This window comes from Rattus norvegicus, chromosome 1, assembly GCF_021556685.1.
Source record: "Rattus norvegicus strain SHRSP/BbbUtx chromosome 1, alternate assembly SHRSP_T2T, whole genome shotgun sequence".
In the NCBI taxonomy this organism is placed as follows: domain Eukaryota; kingdom Metazoa; phylum Chordata; class Mammalia; order Rodentia; family Muridae; genus Rattus; species Rattus norvegicus.
The window spans coordinates 4,727,437-4,755,366 of NC_141534.1; positions in this window are offsets into that span (position 1 = coordinate 4,727,437).

Sequence of the window (27,930 nt, forward strand, 5' to 3'; positions counted from 1 at the left end):
AAACAAAATAATAAAAAAAAAACAACAACAACAACAACAAAAAAAAACCAAAGACAATGTAGAGAACAACTGAGAAAGATGCAGCATACATGGATGTGCCTATATGAGTATGTGTGCTTGCACACATGAAAAGTACATGTACACACACCTATAAAACAAAAAGTTGGATTTTCACGGATAAACTAGATGAATAAAAAACCAAATTAACAAAAGGAGAGAATATCCAGAGGGATTAATCCAAGAACAAAACCCAAAGAACAAAAAAGAGATTAACAACATTAGAGACAGAAAGGGAGGACGCTACAAATCAGTGCCATCTAGAGAATCATTAGGGAATGCTTGGGAAGACTCCATCCCAATTGTTTGGAAAATATATAATACTAAATAGAAAATATTGAAACTTATTTTTCACAAATCATGGTCTAGACAGGCGTGTTTGTTCTTTCTACTTCTTTTCAATACAGTGCTTGAATTTTTGTACAGAGCAATAAGAAAGTAGACTGAAATAAAAGAATATAGACAGGGAGGGAGGAAGTAAAATTGTCCCTATTTTTAGAAGACACAAAGTAAACTTAAAGGACTATAAAGGCTTCAGCAGAAAATTCATAGAGACTTTCAGAAAAGTACTAGGATATAAAAAAACTCAACATACAAAAAGCCGGTAGTTTTACTATATACCAATAACAAACACATTGGGAGTGAAAATAGTCAAATGATCTACAGAGACAGTAGCTCTAGAAACAAACAGCTGAAATGGCTAGAACAACCCTCACAAAAGTCAGCCCTCAGAATAAACCCAGCCTAGGAGGTGAAAGGCACATCTACATTGAAAACTTCAGGACACTAAGAAAGAAACTGAAGAAGCCTTTAACATATGGAGAGATTTCCCATGTTCTTGTGTTAGTAGAATTAATACTGCGCAAATGGATAAAGACTCAGTCAACCTCTATTAAAATTCTAATATCTTCACTAATATCTTTGGAAGGATATTCCAAAGCTATGGAAATACTAAGACTCTAGACGATTAAAAAAAGAACACTTTAATAAAAGGTATAAAATTGGCGGTATCACAATACCTGATTTCAAATTTCACTGCATAGCCATTGTAATAGAGCTACTATGCTACGTGCACAGAAACAGACAAACAGATCAATGGAATTGAATATAGAATCAGAGGTCACATGACTATATAGCTGTTTGATTGTCAGTAAAGATGACAATAGATAAAGGAGGTTGTTGAAAACAGAACAGTCTTTTCAAGGAGTAACTCTGGGACAATTGGATCCACATTTTGAAGAACTAGAGTCCCATTTTTCATTATACAAAATACAACTCACAATGGAACAAGACTTTAAAGTAAGACTGAAAATTTTGAGATTGCCAGAGGAAAACAGGGAAAATATCTTGACTATTGGCATAGTCAAGAACTTTCTGAAAAAGACTACAATTTCTTAGGAACTAATAGCAAGTATTGGTAAGGATATTGTGTGAACTTCAAAAGACGTTGTAGATTAAGGAAAACGAGAGAATGAGAAAAGAGTCTGCAGAAAATCTTCAACAGCATCTGTCAGGGGATAAATATCTAGGAGACATAAAGATAACAATACAAGACACCACTCTGTAATCTAATCAATAAATGGACAAATGAACTAAACAAACAATTCTCAAAAGAAGTTTAAAACCCCAATAACTACATGTATCAATGTTCAATATCCTCACCCACCCAGTAAATACAAATGAAAAGTTCATTGGAATTCTGACTTACTCTAGTCAGAATGGATATCGTTAAAGAACAAAGGAGGACAAATATGGGCTTAGGTGGTGGTGTTGAGGCAACTGAAAAGTTGTGAATAGCCATGCATTTACCCCAGACAGGAAATTGACAGTAGGCCAAAGTAAGGATAACAGCCAAGTCTTACATAGTGAACCTATGAGTTTTGTTGGTACGTATAGGGATATGAACAATATGTTGCTTACTGGAGCAGAAATGACTCCAAGACAAGTGCATTACCAAATACACCTGACCCCATCATGGGTGACAGCTCATTAAAGCTGGAAAACCAGAGGGCACAGCCTGCAGCAGATTAACAAGTTGGAGACTGTCCTTTCTAGGTAGATCAGTTGGTTTCAACCTTTCCCAGGCAGCTCAGCTGGTCTCCGTTTCTTCCAGGCAGCTGTGCCTGTTTGAGCCTTTTCTAGGCAGTTCTGCTTGTCTCAGAGTGGCTGTGGGCAGTCCTTACTACTTGGAGATAGTTGAGGGAGGGAGGAGCCTAGTAAATCTTCTTAATTTCAGGGACTTCCTGAAACCTTTGAGTGTTTAACTTTCTGATTTTATTTTTTTTTTTTTTTACTTTTTATTTTTTTGTAGCACTGTTTGTCCTGGAATTTCAAGCTGACCTCTAATTCAGAGATATCCACCTGCCTCTCCCTCACAGCTGCTGGGATTAAAGGCATGTGCCACCACCACCCAGCTTACCTCAAGATCTTAATGAGTTTCTCTGAAGTATGAAGTGTTTCACTATCCTTTAAATATCCCATGCCTTAATGAACTTCCCTCCAAGATGGAGGGTTCTGTCACAGAGGAAACTTGTACACTGCAAGCTGATACACATTAATGGTGTGGATGTAAATTAATGCAGCCAGGAGAGAGAACCAGTATGAAGTTCCTCAAAAAGCAAAAACCTAAAAGTAGGACTGCCATATGTTCCACAGACATCTGTTGAGGTTTGGTCTTTTGCTGTGTATTGCAATGTTAAGTGCAGGCCCCCAAGACCTGGTGGCCCCAGAGAGGAGAGTCCATACCTAAGTGGCACTGTGTGACCTTGTCCCCAAGTTACTTCTGATTGGTAAATAAAGACAGTCAATAGTTGGACAGAAGAGACATAGGCAGGGTTTAAAATTCCCAACCCTTGGGGTTGGAGGAGAACACACACACACACACACACACACACACACACACACACACACACACACACAGAGAGAGAGAGAGAGACAGAGACAGAGACAGAGACAGAGAGACAGAGACAGAGAGACAGAGATAGAGATAGAGACAGAGAGACAGAAACAGACACACACACATACACACACAGAGATAGAGACAGAGACAGAGAGACAGAGACAGAGAGGCAGAAACAGACACACACATATACACACACAGAGATAGAGACAGAGACAGAGAGACAGAGAGAGACAGAGAGACAGAAACAGACACACACACATACACACACACATAGAGAGATGAGAGAGAGAGAGAGAGAGAGAGAGAGAGAGAGAGAGAGAGAGAGAGAGAGGAACAATGATGGAGAAGCCATCATGGGTTAGGTAAGTCATGAAAACCTGGCCCTGGGCTGGCCAATTGGACTTAAGAGCAACCCAGATGAAACATAGTAATAACTGGGGGTTATCAATAGGAAAGTAGATTCTAATAACAGAGAGTATCTTTTATTTTTTCCCTTCTCTTTTCTGATTGGCTTGTTTCTAGCCAAGCTTATATGTTTCTTGAAAGACTTAAGTGGAAGCTACAATTTTTCCTACTCAGTCACCAAGTGCTACAACCTTGGCTGACACTTTGGACGTTATTGTGAGGTGTAACATGTAGTCAAGTGGCCAGTTATTTTGTGACTTTAACTTCTAACTATGGATAAACAAAGGGAAAATCTGTCCTCATTTCTCTGTTTATGTAAATAGGATTTTAGATTTAATAGATTTTAATAGTTTTCCACTTAATACCAAAAATTTATATGTGGTAGAATGCTTTTGGTTACAAACGATGGAACACTGCTCTAAGTAGGCTTCGGTTATAAAGGGAAATGACTGGCCCTCACACGCAGTGGGATGTGTCAGGGAACATTTTTCTCTTTTTTTCTCTTCATCACGTAACACAGTGATACAATTTAAGAAAAAATCCTCACTTTAATTGGATCACAAAAATCACCTCCGGGGAGGAACTATGACAAGAGAGACAGCATCACCTCAGTATACTAAGTTAATGTGTAGTTGGAGTAGGTTAATCCCAATAGATACTTGTCCAGATCTGGGAGTGGTGAGCTAGTAAAAAATATATTTAAGTATTTAGGAGATAGTGTTTATTCACACTTCAGACGTGGATAGAGAACAAACAAACAAAGGATGCCAATAAGGAATTTGAATCGAAAAGACAGTTCACAGGCACCTACAACTCCAAATCAAGGGGATCCAACACCTCTCTGGCCTCCACATGCATCTCCACACATGTGACACACTCTCATACACACGTGCACATGCACACATGCACACACGCACGCGCACACACACACACAAATAAATCTTAAAGAGCTATATATGAAAGCAATGAAATAACTGTTGTGATGTTTTTGTTTGTTTTAAACAAATATTGGAATTTAATGCTTGCCTCTGATCTCTTGAGGTCTCCTGGTCCTCAGTAGATAAATACTTTCAAATGCTAAAGTGTTTAAAGTTAAACACATTTTATATTAAAATAGGTTTTATGTGGTTCTTTAACTTTTAAATACACACACACACATACACACACACACACACACACACACACACACACACACACGAGAGTGTTTGTGTAGCCATCATGTTTGTGTGTAAGGTCTTAGGACAGCTTGAAGGAATCAGTTCTCTCCTTTCTCCATGTGGGTCCTGGAGACTGAACTCAGGTAGTCAGGCTTGAGGGCAGACACATTTGCCCGCCGAGCCACCTTGCTGGCCCTTGATTTTATGCACTGCTAAGTGTGGCATTGGCGCCACCAGTGTATAAACCATAGCAATGGCACGTCAGGAACAAAGCGGTGAGCTCTGTGGGCACAGATAAACTGATGCCTCGTATTATGGTGTTTTTTTCTGTGTCTCTTCCCAACGATATGACCTCAGCTTGATAATCTCCATAAAGTCTCCTACGATCGCATTAGAATCATGAAAAATATGCATGAAACATTTTATTTATGCTCAGTGACAGGGAGTAGGGGGGAGGATTAGGCAGAATATTTTTGTGACAGTTTATATTCCAGCAAATAATGCTATTCCATCCTCTTAACGGGCTTACGGTGTACTCTCAACACAAATTATACATTTTACACATTTAATCATAATCATACTTTCTTCTTATCTGATCTGAATGTCCTTCATTTATATATAAGTTTAATTGATGCCTATCCCTTAATAATTGATCCAGGCCAATTATAGCAGCTCTGTACTATAAAACTACAGTTGTTAGAGGAATGCCGAGTAGGAAAATGTTTAAATCCTCACATAAAAATGTCTGTGATAAAACTAGGAGCTTTGAATTTCATGGTCCTTTAATATTGCCTTTGAAGTAATGAAAAAGCCATTTCCCACCGCTTGCTTCAAGGACTTCACTAATAACATCGTCCACAAAGGACCGATCTTTTTTAAAGCTGGGCATTGTGGCCTTATTCTAAAGCATTTGAAAATCATATAACAAACTTTTCCTGGAATTTCTCAGTCTGCTCTTTCAATTCTCTCTAATGAAATACTTGTTAAGCAGGTTACCCTGTCTTAACCTCATGGAGACGCCTGTGGCAGAGGGCTTCCTCTTCAGAGCAGTCCTAGAAGGAGAGGAAAACAAGTTGTAGGTATCATGAAGGTGATTCCAAGAGTCAGGGAAGAGCTTTTTCCTTGGTCTTCTCTTTAAGTTCAAGTTAGGCTGCAGGGAAATAGCATGAGGATCGCTTTGTGTTAGTCTCTGGTGGACACATAGGCCTCTTTTAACTGGCAGTCCAGTTAGAAAGGACCGGCCTGGTCAGGAAATCAGTAGGTTTTGACCGGTCCGTGGAATCTGCAGAGATGTTGCAGAAGTCTGTCTGTTGGTTGAGTTCTGTAGCAGTGTCTCCATGCCCTGGAAACCACCAGACACTCCAAGAAATGGAATTTCAGAACCCCCTGAAATAGGCCGTCTAATTAAAAAAAAAGTTTAAAATAGAGTTCCCCGGGAGCAAAGAAATCCAAGGAGGAAATGACTTTCCCCTTTTCATTTCACACGGGGTCTGTGAGTAGCACATTGCAAAGGGTAATTATGCAAAGTGCTTCTGAGGATCCCTCAGACTGTCTGGATCAAAGTGACTTGGGAGAAGTCGCCCAGGTGAGGCACTTGGTGCATGTGGCTCGCTTTTTCTTTCTTTTTTCCCTGGAAAACTACAATCAGGAACTATTCTAGGAGGTAACAGTGAGGAATTGGCAGACTGTTCTACACAATCGTGCCAAGAAGGAAATTACGTGCACGAATGAACTCCATGAACATCAGTAGCAAGGACAGGCCTTCTGCTGCAGAGGCACAGCGGCTGGCAGAGTGCACACCTATCTTCAGGATCCCAGGAAACAAGGTAAGTCTCCCATAATAAGGAATAACAAGCATACAGTGTGGCTGCTCCTCCTTTCAATGTACCTCTCTCTCTCTCTCTCTCTCTCTCTCTCTCTCTCTCTCTCACACACACACACACACACACACAAACACACACACACCCCACACACATACACACATACAAACACACACACCCATACACACACAAACACACACATACATACATACACACAAACACACACACATACACACACACAAACACATATACACATACATACACACACAAACACACCCACACACCCACACAAACACACACATACATACACACAAACACACACACATACATATACACACAAACACACACATACATACACACAAACACACACATACATACACACAAACACACACACATACACACACACCCATACACACACACATATACACACAAACACACACACATACACACACAAACCCACACCCATACACACACATACACACACATATACACACATACACACCCATACACACACATACACACACATATACACACACAAACACACACACATACACACACAAACACACACAAATACACACACACCCATACTACACACACACATACATACACACACATACACACACATACACACACACACCCATACACACACACACCCATACACACACACAAACACACACATACATACATACACACAAATACACACACATACACACACAAACACATACACACATACATACACACACACAAACACACCCCCACACCCACACATACACATAAACACACACACATACATATACACACAAACACACACACACACACACACACACACACACACACACACACCAAACACGCACAATGTCAGTAGACAGTACCCAGTTCAGAAGCATTATCAAGACTTCAAAATAGTGTTGCTGCATTCTTGGCCTAACTTTTCTTCTTATATGATTCTATGTGCATTTATTAACAAGGTCAAAGGTAAGTGCTGGGATGCATGAGTATTGTGTTTTTATCTCTGAAAGTCCCAAAGAACCTTTTATTTTATTTTATTTTATTTTATTTTATTTTATTTTATTTTATTTTATTTTATGTGTGAGTATTTTGCCTGCCTATGTATGTGTACCACATGAAGGCATGGTGCCAGCAGAAGTCAGAAGGAGGCACTGGATCCTGTGAATCTGGGATTAAGAATGGTCATGAATCAGAAGATGGAGATTGAACACTGACCCTCTGCAAGAGCAACTACTGCTATTAACCGTAGAGCCATCTCTCCTGTCCCAAGTTGCCTTAAATATTTTACAGCTTCGGCTTCATATGATTGCAATCATTCCTACATTCTATAAGCCTGCCTGGATTAAACCATATGTTACAGCATAACATACAGCATGCTGTGATATAATACAATATGTAATAATAAATGAGTTAAGTTATTTCTGAGGGCAAAAGCTTCACAGGGGAAGGAACTCCAACCTCTTAAGATTAGGAATATATTTGAATATTTTGAATAATTTTCTCTAGAATTTAAGTTGATTTCACATTCATGGCTTCATTCAGTGGATTTGAAAACAAGCTATCCCACCTATATTTGTGATGTGCTTAACTGGGATCAAGAGAGGGATTATATGTGTGTGTTGATAGGCGGGGTCATACAAAAGGCAAGATGTCTAGTTTATCTCATGGCACATAAAATCACAATTCTTTAAGGCTTAAATAAGCCTCAGTGAATAGCAAAGTCTTCCGTTAAGAGGGTGCAGAAAGGAGCCATCTGTGTCCTGGGCCTGGGAAAGCAGAAGTGTGGGTGTCAGAACAACTACAGGATGGGTTGGAGCCTCTGTCAGTTCCTCCCTTGTAGCTCAATGCACAAGAGGCAATGAACTAACAATCCTGAGTGGCAGCCTCCTGTTGGATTATTGCCTGAGTTACTTTAGAACTATTAGGCTTTTCACAGCATAAGCAATCTAATCGTGGAATAAAAAACGATCTTGATGGCAATTATCATATTTAATTTTTAATTTCACTTAGGAGGTAGAATTCTTAAGATAATTTTTTAACTTAGAATTTATTCTGCTTAAATTTCGTTCAAGACTCAACTTCTTTAAACAAGACTATTTATAGCTAGCCCTGAAGCTAGACGATATTCTCCAACTTTTCTTATGCTACGTCTTAGAATATATTAAGTGGTCTTTTTCTTAGACCAAGAAGAGAAATGTCAGACGAGGCTGAAATTTATCTGTGTAATATTTGAGGTTCTCTCAATGAAAATTCGCTGTAGGAGGCCAGATACCTGGGTCAGTAGGAAAAAGCACTCATCATTTTTACAGAGGACCTGAGTTTGGATCCAAGTACCCATGTCAGGTGACTCATGACCACATGTCTGTAACTCAAGCTCCCAGAGGGTCTGACATCATCTCTGGCCTCCTCCAAGGGTTCCCACACATACATGCAAACACTCACAGAGATGTAGACACACACACACACACACACACACACACACACACACACACACACACACACACCCAACAGTGCATATTTTTTTAAAAGAATTCTCTGCATGGTAATTCTATAACACCCGGACCGTGATGTGACCATTGGAGAGGTTATAGAAATCTTCTTGTATATTTTATCCAAGACACATGGGCTGGGCCAAGAGGATCAAGGCTATATAACTAGGAACCAGCACTTGAAAGGCTGGGACATTTCTGAGCATCTTAGGCCACATAGTGTACTCCTGAGCATAGTTAATACCAGGGCAGGACTGGGAAAGAGAAAAGATCAATGCTCTGCCTCGTTTAGACAAAGTTTTGAATGTAAGTAAGGACAGTAAGGACAGTGAAGACACTGTACCTAAAGTAGCATTATAACTATGTGGAAAACAAACGTAGAGTCTGTGCAGTGTTCCCCAACACCTAATCTTGAGATTCCTATAGCACTGATGTGGACATTACATTCATTAAGGTAAACAAGAGCTATTTGCTTAAATCTTCAACCAACAGTGAAAAAATATAGAGGCAATGTCTTTCCATGACCTAGGAGCTGGCCAGTATTTGTGGGTGATTTATACTTCTCCCAGTCATAGATTGGCAACCTTTTCTCCTAGTACTATCATCAGAGAACACACTACTAACATAGGTTTCCAGGAGGAATAATCCACAGTTGCATTAAACATTAATAATCAAAACCAAGGATGGGTTTGTTCATTACTAAAGCCAGAAGTCCTCATGCTTTATAATGAGAGAAGAACCTTTATATTCATCACGAACCAGCATCTTGCTAAAATGTCTCCTTGGGTGTCAGTAAAGCAGGTAGCCAGACTTATTAAGCATAGGGACGTAAATGCATCCAGTTACCCATACATCTGAGCAGCATCTAAGTTTAGAAAACAAAAGTGGAAGATCCTAGTAAGAAGACAAAACTATTATTTTTTTTTTTAAGTTGTAAAGACATATATTACTGGGAGAGCTCTCTCTCCTTTCTGAGCAGTGGGTAGATTATAGCAGGCAACCGTGCATAGGTAGGTGAAGTGGAAACTTAAGGATTCTTTGGAGAGTCCGTTTTGTTGGATGGTGTTTTGCTGGGGCAAACACATGAAGGAGTGTTTTCCTGAAGTGGACACAGTGAAAGACTGACAGACTCGTGAAGGAACATCTCAGACAGCAGAAGGGATGTTCTGCTAAAGCAAACGTGTCAAAGGACACATTATAAAGAATTCTTTGCTAACAGCACACATGTATTGATCTGCCTTATATTGTATAGTTGAGCTCCATTTGTTGGGAGTGATTGGATGCACAGGCTGAGGCAAGGCACGTGGAGGACAGGCGATGTTTGGAGGGTATAAATAGGACTCCACAGAGTGACAGAGACAGAGCTTGGCTTCTGGTACGGCTAGCTGTGCTACATTTGTGGGTCTTGCTTCCTCACTGATCTTTGCTCCCTTAAAGTGGAACAGCTGAAAACTTCTCCTGGAGACCCTCTGGGTCCCTCCTGCTGACTTGAGCAGAGGCTGAGGCCTGGCTGTCCTTGCTAGTTCATGTCACCATTGTTGCTAACCTGACTCTACTGAACCTGGCTGCTGGTGTAGGCATAAAGTGTTTTCGAGTGGACTGAGATGCCCCTGCCTGCTAACTTGTGAACTGAACTGCCAATTTCTAGACAACACAGATGGGATCTGCTCCAAAGACCCTTGCTAAACAGGTCCACCTCTCTGTATTCTTTCTTTTCCACTACATCTGATGGGTGATGGGCTACAAGGAAGGTTAAAACATTTTAAGAACTATCGTTAAAAATAAGGCTCAAAAAAATTAAAGTTACAGGTAGAAGTCTCACTTATTTTCTTCGTCTTGAAGCATTTATAAATCCATGGGAATTAGTTTAAACAACAACAACAACAGCAACAACAACAACAACAACAACAGAACCCAAACAAGCCAAAATGGAAATAAAACAAAAAAATGCAATGCCCAGCTGTCCCAGGAAGTACACTGTCAATAGAGTGCTATTGTCTAGGTACCCCGAGAAGAGCATCTTCCAGGCTGGAAAACAGAAAAGTATCAGAGTAGTTTATCAATGTTTAGATTACTGAACCATTTTCCAAGGTCTACTACGGTCAAGGACTCTGGTTTGATGAGGGTAGATGATAAGAACGGTCAGGCTACCAGAGGAATGCAGTAGATTTGACATCAAAGAGTACGCTTTGCTTCAGAGCTAGTGTCAGTGTTCTGTGCTTACCAAAGCATGGCATGCCTCCCATGGCCTGAGCATGGTGGACTGTGCAGCTGACCTCTCCAAGTGGCACATGGAGAAATCGTCCGCTCGCCTGACACAGCTTCCAAATGCAGCTACTGTTCCTAGAAGGAGCTGGAGATAAGGAGCTACTTTGGCAACCAGAAATGAGACAGAATGTGTATTTTTCTTACCCTCCCCCAAAGATGGTCCTGTGGATCAAAGGTCAAACATTGAAGGAACTGTCTAAGTATTCTGCCACCGGCTATATCTGAAGCTTCCTAGGAGTGGAGACTACCATATAGCTTCCAAGGATAAGTTTCCATGCACAAAGCAGCTGTCAATAAAGAAAGGTTCTGTTTCTCTGTCAAGAAAGATGGCACAGTGAAAAACAATTCCTTCTCATTGCTCTGATAAAGTACCCTAGCAAAATAGTTTGGTGGAGAAAGAGTTTATTTTAGTTCACAATACGAGGTTCTAGTATGTCATTGTGGGGGGCTCAAAGCAGCAACAATGTGAAGCATCTAGAGTCACATCCACTCTTTAAACCAGAGAGAAATGAATCAATGTACCCATGCTTACTACTCAGCTCACCTTCTTCATTCTTACATGGTTCAAGATCTAAACCTAGGGACCGGTGCCACCCACAGTGGACAGTCTTCCCACTCAAACTAATGCAACCAATATATCCTTTTACAGACATGATCTAGACAGCCCTTCATTGAGAGTCTCTTTCCAGGTGATTCTAGACTGTGTAAAGTTGACAATTAAAACTAATCCTCACAGCATGCTACCGATGGTAACTACAACATTTAAACCTATAAATAAAAATAAATGGTGCATAAAGGGGAATGGAGGAAAATGTCCTAAAAGTTATGAAAAACTGGGAAGCAAGTTATATCCCCCGACCTCCAAACCTACAAGCTAAATCTGGTTTTACAAAAGTCCTTTATTATCTCAAACTCACTGTTGGTTAACTCCATTCAATTTCCATAATAAATTCGGAAGCTTGCAAAGGACTAAAATTGGAAGACTCTTATTGAAGTGGCCCAGCAGAAGGAAACTGAAGATCAGGGAAATGAAAGTAGCTCGTGACTGTCATGGTACTACACTAATGACTACTGCACTGATAAGCCTAGTAGGCTTATGAAAGTTTCTGTGTAACAGAAGCAAGGATTAAAGAAAGATTCCTCATGTGACATCTGAGCCATTGTCACTCTGAAGCATTACACTTCAAAACCTGGCCTGAAGAGAAGGGAAGGAGAAAATACAGAGGAGACATTTCTTGAGGCCTTGTAAGAGAGCACCAAAGGACCGAGCTTTACATGAAAACAACAAAATATGCTCCTGTCGGTCCTCAGAGAGCAGGACCTCACAGGCATCCATTTTCCCTTTGTCCCAAGCACAGCGGGGACCAGGGGTAGACAGCTTGGATTGTAAGTGTGGAAAAATTTCTGTTGAAAGATCTCAAGCGGTTGGGGATTTAGCTCAGTGGTAGAGCGCTTGCCTAGGAAGCGCAAGGCCCTGGGTTCAGTCCCCAGCTCCAAAAAAAAAAAAAAAAAAAAAAAAAAAAAAAAAAAAAAAAAAAGATCTCAAGCCCCAGAGCACATAAGTGCCAAGCCAAGCTGTGAAATGTCATTTTCTAGTAGCCTAGAGAGACACATTCTTCAGGGTTATGAAATATAACCTGAGTATAATATGAATATTTCTTCCTTGAAATATGATTGTAACCCCAGCTGACTTTCAATGCTTCTGAGACTCTAACATCATCTGCCTTTAAAGCTGGTATTGGTGATGGTATTTGTAATTGTGGCTTATCAAGATCACCAATTTAGAAGGAAATTAACAACCCTAGTGTTGAATATGACATCAGCTGGGTTTGACCAAGCAGCCACAGGACAGTCTGCTTGGTGCTATGTGTTTTTAGGTGGCTGAAAGGTTTGACTTCTCCCCATCCCTCGATCATAGGGGAGGGTGAAAATATACAAGGCAGCATGACAACAGTGATGTCATCACTGAGTCCTCATAGAGCACTGGATCTGGATCCTGAAAACTTCCTGTGGCATACCTGCCTGTATTTGTAGGAGTTCAGACTCCAAGTACATCCCTTTAAAACAAGGTTAACCTGGTCTACTGAACTAGTTCCAGGACATCTAGGGTTATACAGAGAAACCCTGTCTTGAAACAACTAACAAATAAATGAACATAAATAAAATTTAAAAGCCAACGAAACAAACAAACCATCAAAAAAATGAATAACTCAACAAAACAAGATCCTTCATTTACACCATCTACAAACCTGTGTGTGATTCAATTCAGGGCCATGTTCATGGTAGGCAAGTACTCTATTTACTGAACGGCTTGCCCCAGACTGGTTTTTATCCCCTCAATTTTAAGTTTTTAAAATATTTTTAATAATGTTTTTTGATTGGAGAAGATACAGTTCAAAGTCTTTTGAGCTCCTTTTGGTAAAACAGAGACACAGGCTACATCCATGATGCTCTTGACTAGATTCTTGAAGAGTGCATCTCAAAACTGTGTGTGTGTGTGTGTGTGTGTGTGTGTATCTGTCTGTCTGTCTGTTGTCTATTGGGGCCAGAGGTTGATGGTGGTGTCTTCCTCTATTTTTCTCCACCTTGTGTTTTGAGACAGAGTCTCTCTCATTGAACCTAGAGATTGCCACTTAGGCTGGACTATCTGACTAGCAAGCAGGATCTATCTTTCCCTGGCTCTAGTATGGGGGTTTGAAGCAGGCAACACGAAGCCTGGCCTTAAAATGGGGTGCTGGACCTTGGAAATCGGGCCTTGATGTTTGTATAGCCAAACCATTTTCCCAGTCTCAAATCAGCTATGGAAGCAAACCCAGGTTATCCTTGTGCATTATTCTCACTTCATAAATGTTACTTCGATCTGTTCTGTGAGCTTGTCTTGAACATTATGATTTAGTTGCATTCAAAGAACAATGAGACAGAAAAGCTCGAGCTTCAACTTGACAATAAAGATGGGCCATGATATAAAGAAGGCAGCAAACCGTCGACAACACAGGTGGAACTGATCGCTAAGTTCTCAGTTTCCTTTCTGCTAAGTTCTCCTTTCCTTTCTGCTTTGCTTCATAGATTGCACAGACATCTATAAATCTGTGCACAGTTTCATATCAAATGAAGAGCCATCATCAGTCTCCTGTCTTAGATTCTGCTTTCATGGAATTGACTGCCTAATGTCAATAGTCTGTATATTGTTAGACTTAAATCTTTGAGGACAATGAACAAGAAATCGTTGTGAAAGGCCCTCCCTTTAACCAAATGAATAACACAAACAACCAGGGAAATCCACCCAGCTTCTGAGAAAAGTTAAGCTTTCAAAATATCAGTAATGATTCAGACCAGCTTCACAAACAATTTTCCCCAACCTTCTCTCAGAAAAGTGGCTTTTGTATACTCATCACACCCTTGTGACGTTTAAATGTCAGCTTAAACCTGGGGCTGTCTTCCACACTCTGGCCCTACTTCCTCTCTGGGGTAGTTTATAGTCTGAACAGTCACAATGACAGGAGTTTACAAAGAGGTGTGCTGTGAATGGGCTTCAGTTCCCAGCTGATGAAGTTGTACACGGCACAGTTGACAGATGTTAGCTTGTGTGAGTGTTACAGATGTTTAAATAGCTTTCCATTCATGGAGGGGGAAGAAATAGCCTTTTCAAATACACACTGGCTGGCCTGCTGCCTGCTGGTCTCAAGTTCTATACATAGAACTACCATTCAACGCAGTATACTCAAAATAGCAGGAGGAACCAAGCAGTAGGTTTTAACTTAGAGACAGCAAGAAGTCTACTGAACAAAAATCCCCTATTAAATGCGAACAAATGATCCAGTTTACTTTATAGGATCAATATCTCAATGTCATCTGCTGTAAATTATATCACGAGATTCTCATGTGATCACATCTAAAGGAGCTGTCCCCACGGTAATGCCCATTAGCCACAGGGGTGTCACAATGACTGGCCACCGCTGGGTCTGTGGACAAAGAATAAGTCACAGAGATAACACTAGGAAAACAGTCATCTCATTTGTTGTGACATTGCTATTTAGCTCAGAGTAATTATGAGCATACCACTATTAGTCAGAAAGCGATGGCTGGGGTTTTGTCAAAGCAAAGAGACTTCGGGACTTGAGACAAGATGTAATTCTCTATATTAAATGTTTGTGCAGTGAAGAGCTGTAGAGAGCCTGGAGATTTTGCAAGATCGTTAAGTTGGCATAATATTGAGAATGCTATAATACATCCTTCATAAAGTTTAGCCTAAGAAAAGGACAGATAACAAATCTGGTGAAATTATTTTTATTATCAATTAATCAGAGGATCATTTAACTTCCTGGGATGTATTTCCATAGCCACAGCTGGAAAGTAAGTTGGCATAACTCTTCATGTGGATAGACTACATCATGCCTTAGATATGTGCTTGTCCTGTGACCTTACAGTTTTATTTCCATCCTCACTTACTTTATTCTTTTCAGTAGGTAGACTGTCAACATGCTTCCACAAATAAAGAAAATATTAAAAAGCCATTTACCAATACTTTAAGAACTATGCCATTCCCCTGAAAACATTTCCCATCTAAATTCCCTCTGTGAGCAATGAACTCATTGGAAGCAAACTATGTCTTTCCCATGTTTGCTTTTACTGGTCACATGAATATTTTTACCTGATCTGAGCTAAAGGTCTGAGAAGTGATGACGCATATTTTTTAATTCCCCTTCTTATTAAAGGCAATGCATCCTATATGTTGTAAAGCTAGCTTCTATGGAAGAATTACTCGTCTAAAATGAGATATTAATATAGAAATGATAGAGTTGGAAAGACATGAGGCAGTAAAACAACTTCCTCACAAGCATTGGAATTCAAATTTGGATTCTCAGTACAAATAATGTATGGTCATGTCTGTCTACAAGCCTTGCCTGGGCAAGTTGCAGATGGGTGGGTTCCCAGTCTAGCCAATCAGTAAGAGCTCTGTCTCAAAAGGCAAGAAGAATAACCAAGGAAGATTCCCAATGTTGACATCTGGCCAACACACACACACACACACACACACACACACACACACACACACACAAATACACACACACACACACACACACACACACACACACACACACACTCAAAGAATCAGTAGACCATGTCAGAACAAAAGTAAGTAAAACAGAAGGAAGAGTGAAATGAGACCAGATGATTGGTATAAAAAGCAAACACACAAGACAGAAGGCTAACACAAACAAAAGTTATTCCTGAGCAGGAAAACTAAATGTACGAGTTCATTTAGACACAAAAGGAAAAAGAAGCTCAAAAGAGAAAGAGGAGGGAAAGATAATTAAATTATAATCACAAGAAAGAGATGAAAGTCCCCCTAATGCTGAAAGGGATTAAAAATGTAGCAAGAGATTATTATAACTTCACAATAGTAGGCAAACTACTTTAAAAAAAAAATTCCACTCCAAACCAACATGAGAATAAACAGAAAGGCTGAACGGTACCATATTTTGCGAACATTTGGAATCATTAAATAAAAATATTTCTAAAAGGAAACACCAGGTGGTATTTATTACCCATAAGTTAGACCAAAAGATTTTCAAAGTTTCAAAATTATCTGAATTAAACCAAAGAGTACTAAAAGAGAAAATATTTTCCAAATCCAATTTGGGGGGATGGGGAGATAATATGATCTTAACTCTCAAATGAGACCAGAAGAGAAGAAAAGAAAACTATAGTACATGCTTTTTCATGCGTGCATATATTGGAAACTAATTTTATCTCGGTTTCGACTATTCCTGTGCCTCTTTTAGTATCAGAACTTCACAGAGAGAGGCAAGGGATGTAGTTCAGCTGATAAGGGTACCTGCTTGTCATGCCCTTGGCTTTATCCCCAGCACCACATAAACCCAGCTGTGCTGTTACACAACTGTGATACGACATCCTGGGAGTTGACGAAGGAAGACCAGAAGTTCAAGGTCATCTTCAGCTCCATGAGTTAGAGACCGACCTGAGATCCCTGAGATTCTGTTTTGTAGAATCCAAGCTCATGGCCACTTTTTGTTCAAAGAAAATATTTTCCTGGTGCTTCTCCAATTATTTGAGGTCCTGGAATTAGCTCTAGGTCAATGAACGAAGGGAAATGAGGGTAATTCCCTGGACATATTTTTAAGAAAAATGTTCAGGTCTCTCTCAGGCTGTCTTTCAAATGACTGAGAAATCGTGGTGATTTGCGAGCCTGGTACTGAATGCACCAGGCTGGTCACTATTGCTAGGCACTGGCTGATTCCAGAGTGTGACTAGAAAGATGGTCTGTCTCACATATTCTGTTAAGTTCGGCCTTTCACTAGTGTATCTTGGTTCCCAGACCAAATGAACAAATGAAATATCTCTAGTAAAGAATATAAAAGATAAAACAAGTTGGATTTATCTCAGATGTGCACAAGAGTTTAATATATGACAATCTATTTTAATACATCTATTTTAATTACATTAGCAGAGCAAGGATAAAAATAATATGATGGTCACAATAAATTTATAAAAATGTACAGTGTGAAATTAATTTTTTAGCAAAATAATGTTGGAAAAGACATCAAATATGTCTAGTTACAAAAATATGCATTATCTCAATGAAGTGTATTAAAATATATTTTAAATAAAAAGATCATAAAGTGTCTCATTAATTTCTATTAAATTTGGTACTGCAGGTTATGTAATATGTTTGTGTGCAGGTGAAGAACTCAATGTCCAGCACCTATATAAGGCACCGGTCGTGGCTGAATTGCATGTAATCCCAGGGCTGAAGAGATAAAGAAAGGAAGATTTCCAGGATTTGCTGACCACCTAGTCTACCTGAACTGATGAATTCCACATTTGGTGAAAAACCTTTCCTTAAAACCAAGGTAGAAAGTGATGGCAGAAGAAGTCCTATGTCAACCTCTGGCATCCACGTGCATGTGCACATATGGATGCACACACATATATACATACATGTACATATACACATATGCACTTACATACATACATGTACATATACACATACACATACACACATACATACATGTACACACACATATACACAGCCCCACACACAAATGCACACACAAACACAAATAAATAAAAATAATTAAAAAACCCTCATAATTTGCTGATGATAACATATAAAAAATCCCTGAATTTTTAGATAAAGATTACATTTATCAGGAAAATTTAGTGTTATCTCCAGAAATTACAGCTGTATAGAGACACATATAAACTAACTCTCTTCTAAACATCAGAAAATTTAAAAATTTAAAGGATATGATTTATGAGAATATTAAAATGTAACACATCCAAGAATGAATCCAGCCACTCTACTCTTGCTTCATATAGAAGTTGTAGAATTTTCTTGAAAAACTTAAAAAAAATGCTTTCATCCCCAAGAAGATATCCAGAAGGAGGATAACTCAGAATTATAATGATGCTAATTTGTAATGTATCACATCAAGCAATTCAGTTTTAACCAAATATCCCATACTATCTCTAGCATGCTTCACTTATATCTTTTTTTGTGGGATAAAATCAGATGATTTTAAAATGTATATGGAGGAAGAAAGAGTGAGGAGCACTCAGTAGAGCTTCTAGAAAGAAGAAAACAATAGGTGAGTATGGTGGTTTGAATACACGTGGCTCAGGAAGTGGCACTGTTAGTAGGTGTGGCCTTATTAGAGAAAGGTCACTGTAGGGGTGGACTTTGAGAGCTTCCTCCTAGTTGCCTGAGGATGCCGGTCTTCTCCCTAGGTGTCTTCAGAACAAGATATAGAGCTCTCAGTTCCTCCAGCTCCACGCCTCCCTAGATGCTGCTATGCTTCCTGCCATGATAATAATGGACTGAACCTCAGTACCACTAAGCCAGCTCCAATAAGAGTTGCATTGGGCTTGGTGCCTTTTTACAGCAATGGAAACCCTAAGACAGTGGGGAATGAAATTTACTGGAAACCAGGGGTTACTACGAAGCATAAAGAGTAAGATTGTGTGGCAGGGGTAAGTGAGTGAGATTGTCTTAAGGTTTTATTGCTGGGAAGAAACACCATGACCAAGGTAACTTCTATAAGGGACATTTAATTGGTGTGGGGACTGGCTTACAATTCCAAAGATTCAGTCTATAATCATCATGGCAGGAAGCATGGCAGCATTCAGGCAAACATGGTGCTGGTGAAGGAGCTGAAGAGTTCTACATCGTGATTTGAAGGTAGCTAGGAAGATACTGTCTTCCAAAGTGGGTGGAGCTTGAGCACTAGGAACCCACAAATCCTGCCTACACAGTGACACACTTCAACAAGGCCATACCTCCCGATAGTAGAACCTTCCATGGGTCAAGCATATTCAAACCACCACAGGGGTGTACAGGTGGGAGCCATGACTTGATTCTGACCGGGTGCTGCCAATCAGTTAGCAGAGCGTGGCATTTCAGCAGCTCATTTTAAAAAGGAGACTTGGATAGTTATCTTATGCCATGAACATGAGAAAGCCTCAGATGCATTAGAATGCAAAACAACAAGATGACCGAGATAATTCTGCCCTCGGTGGAGGAAAGCTGCAGTTTTCAAAATGGAGGAAAGCTGTGGTTTTCAAAATGGAGGAAAGCTGTGGTTTTCAAACGCCGATATAGAAAAGCCCTCTGTAGACACACTTTGAGATGCAGAAAGGGTAACTGTGGCTCTTCGAGCAAGTAATCAAAGACAATGTAAGGAGAAAATACTTTTCATATCTCACTAGAGCAAGTTACAGTGTGCCTAGAATGTATTTGAGAGAAACCAGCCAACATGGGGTCTTCCCATACTCTCCTAGAACTGGTTGTTCTGTCTGATAATACTATGGTGATTTGGAACAGTCCAAGGAAGGGGAAATGTAACCGGCACTCATTGACAGGAAATATGCCTCACTGAATTATCGTTCATAAGTAATAAAATAAATATTAAAGGTTAATATTGAGTTGGGAGTGGCGGGCATTCCTTCCCATATTAACAGATGCTGCCCCTTATCACCTGAGAGCTATACTTAACATTTTCATCTGTAAAATAACTAGAAAAAGAAGGTTCCTGGAGCATATAAAAGTGATCTATGCCAGGGATGGCTGCCATGAACTACTCCCAAAATTATTTCATTATAAGACAATGAATCATAGAAGTATCATTAAAAGTTGAGGCTAGAGGACATAAGAATTTTCCCTCCAGGCTGAGGAACACTGGTGACCCTATAGTCACTGCCATAAATATGCTAACCCACACGATCTACCTGCTAGCTAGCGGAACTATAAAAGTCTAGATAACTATTAGGGATTTCTTTCTCTTTTTCCCCTGTCTCTTACCCCGCTCCTCTTTCCTTTCTTTTCTTATATGTTTCTCCTTCCCCTTTCTCCTTCTCCTCCTTCTCATCCTGTGTCTCCTTTTTTATATTTTGAAAACGAAACAACCACAGATGATTAAAAGTAGAAAAATTCTCCTTGTGGAAACCCAATAAAACTGGCTCTGCAGCATATTCTAAACATCTTAGTAAATAAGAAATGTGAGTCCAATATGTTTCCAATCTAAGACGCTTACTCTATTCTCAGGGGCTCTGGGCGATCTTTCTCTGTGTGCTGGAAAGAAAAGAAAGGCTCACTTTCTATATCTAAATAATTTCAGGCACACTGCAGATCAATAAACTACAGATGACATGAAACAATGATTATTTCATAAGGACAAGTCCTTGTGAAATAATCATAAAGTCTAGACTTGTAGCTGTGATTTCTTTTATAATGACAGCAAGCATTAGACCCGAAATGCTTTCTTTCCCACCAAAACGACTTTGTAATACTAGGTGTGAGAATGTTGAAAACTCAATTTTAATAGCTGGCCAGGGACCACACTGACCTCTGCTTTCAAGCTTCTGACTTATGGACTCAATTCTAGCTGAAGAATGTTGCTATTGAGGTATGTGTCTATCATACTTTGCTCTCTCAGTTTCACTGTCTCTTGCTAATAACTTGGTTAAGCCCTGTCATGTTAGCTGAGGATACCCTGACTAGTTAGGTTAGTGATATCTGAGGGTATAAAGTGAGGTCATCTGTTGCCAGGAAGGCAAATGTGAGTATTTTAGTGCTAGATATTCATAAAGGTTAACCAGGATGCAGATTTGTCTGTATTCATCATCAGTCAGTGTGTCTGACTCTCACATGACTCCCTGTACCAAAATCTCTCTACCTTGTTCCCATTCTGGCACCTCTTTTCTCGTACATCTTCCTGGGTTCTGGTTCTTTTCCTCAAACTTTTCTCACTTGCCATGGGCCAGTCCTTTAGCAGTGAGAACAAAAGAATACATCAGGGCCAACAATCATCTGCAAAAATCCAACATCATCAGTAGCAACCAGAGAAATGCAAATCAATGCCACAGAGCCATATCACCTCACCCCAGTTAGAAGTGTTATTACAAAGGGCAAAGGGTAATGAATGTTTCCTGAGATGTTGAGAATAGGGATCCCATAAATTATTGGTGGGGTGTATGATAAGGTAGTATAAACATTGCGTAAAACTGAGATATTCTTTTAAAATCTCTAAAAATAATTGGTGAAGATAAACCACCTCAAAATAGATCTACTGTATGATCTAGCAACTTCAACACTATGTACATTACTGAGTATATGTATAGAAACTAGCATCTGTACTTCAAAAAGAAACATCAGCCTTTACTGCTCTTCACAACACTATCCATAGATACAGAATCAGTCTAGGTCCCCATCAATAGATGAATAGGTAAAGACAACGTAGAATCTACATGCAATGGAGTATTATTCAGCCCCAAAAGAATAAAATCCGACCATTTATGACAACCTGAGTGACTCTAGAGATCATTAGCTTAAGTAAAAGAAATTGAGTACAAGAAGGTAAAATGTATCATGGTATCGCTTACACTGAGAAACCAACATAACAAAAGGGGATAACATTTGAAATGCAAATAAAGAAAATATCTTATAAAAGAAAAGTAAAAAGAAAAAAAAGAAGCCAACATATCAAATGTCAAATGAAGTAAAAACTTAAGGGTTCTTTTGAGAGTCAGTTGTGTTGGATAATGTTTTTCTGGGACAAACAAGTGAAGGAGGGTTTTCCTGAAATGGCACAGGTAAAAGATAAGACAGTCATAAAGGAACATTTCACTGAAACAGACACAAGAGAGAGGATTCTGCTAAAGCAAACACCTGAAAAGACACATGATGAAAGATTCTTTGCTAACAACACACACATATTGATCTGCCATACATTGTGTAGTTGAGCTCCATTCATTGGGACTTCATGGGCTCAGACTCATTGGATGTGCATGCCGAGGCAAGAGATGAGCTGAGAAGACCCATACTGAGGCAAGGCACGTGGAGGACATGTGATGTTTGTAGAGTATAAATAGGACTTGATGAAGTGACAGAGAGAGATAGCATGGCTTGCTGGTACAGTCAAAGAGGTAGATTACTGGTTAGCAACAGCTGAGAAAGAAGGGGAATGATGGTAGCCAGGCACAGGAGTGCAGTTAGACAGAAGTAATAACTTAAATAAGTGTAGTAGTGCACAGCAGGCTTCTCTGATCCATAACAATTCATTGTATGTTAAGAATGGTTCATGGAGAAGAATGGGAGAAGAGTGAACTGAGAACTGTTTGATGTGATAGGAATTTCAGTCATTGAGGTTTTGTCATGACATAGAGTATACAGCATAGATATATCACACTATGATGGTTTGTATTGGTCATCAACTTGACAAGATCTAGACTTACCATGGTAACAAATATTTGAGCATGTCTGGGAGAGATAATCTAGAATAGGTTAATTGGGGTAAAGTAGACACACCCCCTAAATGTGGGTGGCATCATTTTTCAGGATTGGGTCCTGGACTGCAAAAAAAGGGGGAAAGTGAGTTAAACATGAGCATTCACAGCTCCCTGCTTCTCAACTATGGATGCAATGTGATCAGCCTCCTCAAGTCCTTGTCCCCATGCCTTTACCACGACTAGAGCTGTGAACCGAAGTAAATGAAACACACCCCTCTTTCCTTACGTTGCTTTGGCCAGGTGCTTTGTTACAGTGATAGAGAAAGTAACTAAGGTAAGCACAGTACAATATATAAATAAGTAGAATTGCTGTGCATAGATTGAATGTGAAATACGTGCTAAAGGGAGAAGAGAAAAATTCCAACAGTTTCACGTTCTCCCTTCTACTTTCTCTTGCCCCACATGCAGCTTGCATTCATGGGTTCACACATAACTTCTCTTTGTATATAGGGTCTACCTTGACCTTCCCATGTGTTCCTCTGAGAGGGGATTGTGTAGACATTGGACAAGGGCTGCAGGGAAATAGATCTTTATTCTCCATTTTTCCTGTGGAGTTCCAGCTTACTCTGTTAGAAGTCCACAGGTCTCTGATTCTTTGCTCAGCACGTGCCTTTGGCATTTCATTTTTTCTACTTTCTCACAGCCTCAGTGGGGGTTAACAAAGGAGTTACAAGAAAAGTAGTGCATCTGGTCACTCTTTTGAGTTAGCAGGAGTCACAATTATGGCTCCCTTGACTTGTGATCCTCTGGTGACATGATTTTGTTGGGTTTTATGGTAAAATGAAGAAAAATATTTTTGGTGAAATTAAAGTTATGGAACTAAATCAAGGATATTGTTGGAGATATATATGTGAACTAAATGAAGCCTTAAAAAAGAAGATTAATAAGGTTATCGAAATAGCTCAATATGTAAGAGCAGTTGCTATGCAGGCACGAGGAACTGAGTTTGAATCCCAGGCAGATACCCACATAAAAAGTTAAGCATAGAAACATAGATGTCTGCAAACCCAGCACTGTGGGAGGTAAGAGTGAGGAATCCCTGGGCCTTGCTTGTTGTTTGCTCACCGAGAGTCAAATTAAATGAAGACCATATTTCAAAAGAATAAGGCAGATTGGTGGAACAGGTCACCTGGTAACATCTTCTGTCTTCATGTGTGTATACACATGTACAACATATAGCAACACACACACACACACACACAGAGTAGAGTATTGTCTCATATCTCACATGCAGAGGACAGAAGAGAGATGCATCAGAAAAGAAAACAAAATGGATTGAATATGTGAGTGCTTGGCTTTGACATTTGGCTGCCCTTGACTGGGGCTCTGTTAGAGTTTTCCATGAAGAATTCTTTTGCGTCTTATTTCCATGAAGAATACAGTTTATCACAAGGAATTGGATCACAACATTGTGGAGGCTAGTGGGTGCCAAGATCTTGTGTATGTAATTAGTAAGCCAGACTCAGTAGGTTTAACAGTTCAGCTCTAGTTCAGAGTCCAGCAGGCTTAGGACTGTGGGAGATTTAATGTTTCAGTTTTGAGTCCAATGGCAGCAAGACAGACACATGTCCTGGTTTATAGGTGGTCAGGCAAGAGACAGTCTCTTCTTTGAATGATGGCTAGCCCTCTTATTCCATTAAGGTTCTCACATGATTGGATAGACCTACCATATTAGAGGGTCACATTAATTTGAATGAGTCTTAAAGCAGATCTGCACAGGCTCTAAGAACTTGCAGATCCAGCACCCTAATCATGAAAACCAGAAAAAACTTACCATATGAACTCATCCAGACTTCTTTTTACAGTAAGTAGCTAGGCAGACATAACCATGAAGGAGAAGGCTGTCAGGTACACTATCTTTCTGCGATTGGGTGCATTTTGACCAGGTAGGAGGTTAAGGATGAGATAACCAAGGAAACTTCAGTTGTGACTCCTGGCAATTAAAATACACCTTTGGGTCTCTATATCATCGAAATTGCAGGTGACATTCTTCCTGTCACATAAAACGATGAAGGCACCAAGGCACTCTCCCAGTGACCATGCATGCTGACCAGTGAACATCCTGATGACCAGAGGGGAAAAAAAAAACTACAAGACATCTTTACCTGGAACACGTATAGGACAGTGGTATGGAACAAAAGTGATACCCAAGGGGAAGAAACTAATGATAAAATCAAAAGGGGGAAGGGACACTACTTACAAATCTACAAGACAGAACACAATGGAATGCTAGGCCTCCTATGTCAGCCAGCTCACTCAGATCTTTCTCTGGGATGTATTTTATAACTTTATTTTAATTTGGCTGAACTTAAGTATTCCTCTTGGCTGAATTCTTCCAAGAAGACAAGAACTAAGGGAAAAACCTTTACCTGATACCATCCCCGTTGACAGAGTAAAGGGATAAAGATAGTGAAACCCTGCTGTCTTGAGTTTGTGATAACTTGTTCTGGAAATAATAGAAAAACAAATTAGTTTTTACCTCTGGATTTCTCATCTTTCTTTCAATGAAATATGAAGTTGACTGGGTTTTGTGGGGCTGTAATTATGGATGGGAAGTGTGCTTAGATCATGTCTGTACATTATGTCCTGTGTTATGTTGATAAAGGACACAGTCACAAGGCAAAGGCAGATTTCTACTGAAAAGGAAAAGAAAAATGGATGGGCTGGTTCTTCTCCATCTGCACTACCACTGGGTTGGGAGATAGGAGGCTGGAAGGGAAGCAGAAGAGGGATTGAGAGCAGATCTCAGATACGCAGCCTGGAAGGGGTTGGGGGGCTGTGGCAGATCCACTGGATCTGTATCTGAAATTTCAATAATCAAGTGCCATTCTCACACTGCACCAGCCAATCCTCAGAGCTGGGACAGTGTAGTCCACAGTCTTAACAGCTTAGGAACACAGAGCCATGACCTCTGACTTCATCCAGCTTCTCCTACAAGTCTGTTCTTACGTGTTTAATGATGTTCCTGGTGCTACTAGCTCACTCTGGATTCTCTACGGGGTCTGCTTTAAGGCAATGGCGGCCACTTCAGTGGAGAACATCAATCACTTCAAGTCCTCCATCATTAGAAGCACCACTTCCTGGCTTTCCTCAACTTTCTGAGATATTCCAAGAGAGGGCCCTCTGTATTGATTTCTTTTTGTTGCTCTGAGAAAGTACTCTGACAAAAAAAATGACTTAATGGCTATTAGCCCAAATGCTTGAATTACCCTAGATGCCTAGAACAAATGAAACTCAAGACGGATGATCAAAATGTGAATGCTTCATTCCTTCTTTAAAAGGGGAACAAGAATACCCTTGGCAGGGAAGAGAGAGGCAAAGATTAAAACAGAGACTGAAGGAACACCCATTCAGAGCCTGCCCCACATGTGGCCCATACATATACAGCCACCCAATTAGACAAGATGGATGAAGCAAAGAAGTGCAGACCGACAGGAGCCGGATGTAGATCGCTCCTGAGAGACACAGCCAGAATACAGCAAACACAGAGGCGAATGCCAGCAGCAAACCACTGAACTGAGAATAGGATCCCTGTTGAAGGAATCAGAGAAAGAACTGGAAGATCTTGAAGGGGTTTGAGACCCCATATGTACAACAATGCCAAGCAACCAGAGCTTCCAGGGACTAAGCCACTACCTAAAGACTATACATGGACTGACCCTGGACTCTGACCTCATAGGTAGCAATGAATATCCTAGTAAGAGCACCAGTGGAAGGGGAAGCCCTGGGTCCTGCTAAGACTGAACCCCCAGTGAACTAGACTGGTGGGGGGAGGGCGGCAATGGGGGGAGGGTTGGGAGGGGAACACCCATCAGGAAGGGGAGGGGGGAGGGGGATGTTTTCCCGGAAACCGGGAAAGGGAATAACACTTGAAATGTATATAAGAAATACTCAAGTTAATAAAAAAAAATAAAATGTAAAAAAAAAAAAGAAAGAAACAAAAAAAATGACTTAAGAGAGAAAGGGCTTATTTTATTTCATAGCCCCAGGGGATAGACTGGATCGTGGTAGGGGAAGGCTGTGGGAATTGTCAGGGAAAGGCATAACATCATGTACAGTGAGCTGGCTAGCTGCACTGCGCTGAACTCGGAACAGCAAATGGACCCAGGCTGTGGAACCTCAGTGCCCACCTGGACTCTTCCTCCAGCAGAGCTCTGCCTCCTGAATGTTATGTAACTGTACTGGCTGGTTTTGTGTGTCAACTTGACCCAACCTGGAGTTATCACGGGGAAATGAGCCTCCCTTGAGGGAATGCCTCCCTGAAACCCAGTGTAAGGCATGCTCCCAATTAATGATCAAGATGGGAGAGCCCATTGTGGGCATTGCTGTCCCTGGGCAGGTAGTCTTGGGTTCTATAAGAAAGAAAGCTGAGCAAGCCAGGGGAAGCAAGCCAGTAAGTAATATCCCTCCATGGCCTCTGCATCAGCTCCTGCTTCCTGACCTGCTTGAGTTCCAATCCTGACTTCCTTTGGTGATGAACAGCAATGTGGAAGTGTAAGCTGAATAAACCTTTTCCTCGACAACTTGCTTCTTGGTCATGATGTTTTGTGCAGGAATAGAAACCCTGACTAGGACAATAACCTTCCCAACAGCAACACCAGCTGGAGATACAGTGTTTAAACACAGCAGCCTCTGGGGAAATATTTCATAATCAAATTGCAACAGCAGCCACATACTTTAATATCCAAATCAGGATATTGGTCATTGTACAAGGTAGCGGGTATGGAAACCAAAGTTTTCCCTGACAGGACTAGAGGTATTAGTCACATTACTGAAAGAGTTTTTTTTTTTTTTTTTTTGTTTTGCTTTGCTTTATTCTACTGTGTGCTGCCTGCTCTTCCAAGGCATAAGGAGGGTTCTTAATATAGCTTGTAAGGATTAGAGGGTACTCCCAGGCATACAATATTCAAAATCTGCTTGCTGACCATTGGCTCTCTGCTATGCTGACATGACTCATATTCCTTCTTTCAGGCTGAGATCATCTTTGGGAATTGTTTTGTCTCTCAGGTAGGTAG